The sequence below is a fragment of the Fukomys damarensis genome, unplaced genomic scaffold (assembly GCF_012274545.1).
Source record: "Fukomys damarensis isolate Sample0158 unplaced genomic scaffold, DMR_v1.0_HiC HiC_scaffold_8, whole genome shotgun sequence".
NCBI lineage: Eukaryota > Metazoa > Chordata > Mammalia > Rodentia > Bathyergidae > Fukomys > Fukomys damarensis.
In genome coordinates this window covers 9,122,894-9,125,393 of record NW_022900920.1, presented here as the reverse complement: position 1 = coordinate 9,125,393, position 2,500 = coordinate 9,122,894, and the positions used below count along the sequence as shown (strand labels likewise).

Below are 2,500 nucleotides of genomic sequence, written 5' to 3'. Positions count from 1 at the left end.
ATAATCTGTGAATGGCTGACTACAAACTGATGTAGAGCACTATCATTCTACAGCTGCAATCCACCAGCCCCACGAAATTGCCGGCCACAAATAGTAATTAATCTTTTTATCCCTCAAATTGTAATTTTGACTATGAACTGTGCGTGGCCATAAATCAGCGGCACATGTGCTGTGTACAGTGCATGAATCACGGCTGAGACTCTGTCCGACTGCACACACTGTGTTTAACAAGCTTTATAAGGAGCCATCGGGCTTTATTATGGCTCTGCCTGACTCCAACAAAAACTGAGCCTGGAGGCCCAGGGACGCAAGTTAAGATGAAAATACTTATTAGAGTACATTACTTCTTGATGTAGATATCGTTTTCTGCAGAGTAACTCCACAGTTCATGGCACAACATAAATCAGGAGGTTTTCGGAGACTAATAAGACCTGCCGCCATCTATTCATTACTCCACCCACAATTTGGGCCATCATTCATTAGTAATTTGATGATTAACACCACCCAACTTGGCAGGTCTGCAGAGTGCAGGGGGACACAAAGGCTGTGGCTTCCTAAAAGGAAGGTTATGGGCTGCCTTTGCACTCTACAATAATTGGTCACCGTTATCCTCAAGTACTGGGGCTGTTGGCATGTCTTGTAAGCAACACAGGAAGCCTGGCACGTACACTCAATAATACGCCCGAAAGTTGAGGTCCACAATATGATTTGACATTCCATCATACATCCCGGAGACAAAGGTCCGCACAGGAATGTGAAGTAAGACATTTTCTTGTTAATAAAGCATTGATCCGATGTATTGATTTTACATGACATGGCTTTTGCTGGGATTTTGCCCTCTTTTTTCTTTGCAAATAGTAAAGCTCTTCAAAATGCCTTGGTGTATGTGACATGGCAAAATTTCTAACTCTCTGTGATGTAAATTCTATATGTGTAAAACCACTTCATAATCAGACCATTAATCATCAGAAGCTGTCAGCGTTGACTTGGAGGACAATTTGTCATGTCTCTGCCTGGTCCTGGGCAAGGGTGTCAGGCAAAAGCACAGCTCGGGCATCCGGGTAGGCGGGTGGCTGCTCTGGCCTCACCAAAAGGCTTGGTCCAAAAAGGATTAAAGTGTTACATTTCTTGATGAGGGAACAAAAAAGGTGGCCCACTGTGCATTCCTAATATGTCAGGTCTCTCCTCTCCCCCAGCTAATCACCATGACTGTTTGACTTAATGAATCGGCCTGATGAAAGGTGATCAGAAAAGATAGATGGGCGGCCGTTATTGATTTCATGCAAATGCCCCTGACAGGTGATAGACGCTTTAATGCAAGCTTTCAGAAGCTTTATGACTTGTAATAACCATACACTTTCACTCTGGGAGAGACGTTCTGCAATGTTTCAGTTGAATTGATATTCTTCTTCTATGACCAAAAATATCTTAAAGCAGCAAAAATATGAGGGCACCTTTCACCTCTCGATTCAAACCAAAGAGCATCAACATCGTGGGCTCACTACTGAGAACACGCACAGCACAGGAGGGAAGTTCAGACAGGATGCTTCTGCGCACCAAGGCTGTTCCCTGCCAGGCTCGACATGCCACAGTGCAGGGGCCAGGCAGCTGCTCCAGCCTGAGATCCCACCCAGGGATTTGGCTTCTACAGATCCCTGGAGATTACGCAGAATTATAAAACACTGCTCCCACCTTTAAGTGGCAGGAACAGTGACACACATTCACACCCTGGGAGATTTTGCTCTGTTGGGGTGCAGGCATCCAGTGTGTCCCTGCACCTCCTGGTGCCACTGCTGTCTGCAGGGCTGCCTGGCCCTGATGGGTCCATCTGCACCACTTGCCCTCCAAACCCCACGAAGCCCATCCCCACCCTGCGCTTGGTGAAGCAGGGACTTGCTGAGACTTCAGTGGCAAATTTCACAACCGGAGGAGAAAGCATAAGGGCCTTCACACACATCTAATAAACCCTCAGCATGTCGAGTTTACAGCCGAGAGCCCAGCCGAGCCAGGGCAAGGCACTGGCACGTCCAGTCACAGAGCCCCGAGCCAGGCCAATCAATACCACTTTCCTGTTTTAGAACTGGGTAATTATGAGGGGGAGAGATTGCCTGACCTTTCACCTGCACTGCATTACTTTGCTGATATTAAGATAAATTGCCTGATTTTGGGTAAACATATGCTGCAATTCAAACTGTCAGCACTGGTTTGCTCAGGGATAATTTGTATTGATCTCCCAGCTTCTTCCCAATTTTGCTTACTGACCTCGTGGATAATTAGAGAAGGAGCCTTGGGTGAGCTCAAGTCGGGGATGAAGAAGAAATATGAAGAAGAATAAAGCAAATTTGTTTTATGTTAATATTTGTCAGTCTTTCCCCCCCTCACATCTGTCAGCATCAGGAGAGCCGTAAATTAATGTACTTGGTTCCCGAGCAATTTATTCCAAGGAATTATTTAGCAGCATGCTTAGTCTCCAAACATGTGTCACTGGGTTAAATTAATT

At 45.8% G+C, this 2,500-nt stretch overlaps 1 protein-coding gene across 12 annotated transcripts in view; it reads right to left on the bottom strand.

The window, feature by feature from the left end:
* Ebf3 (EBF transcription factor 3) overlaps positions 1 to 2,500 on the bottom strand; it is a 120,979-nt gene that overhangs the window by 13,526 nt on the left and 104,953 nt on the right. The window lies entirely within an intron of this gene.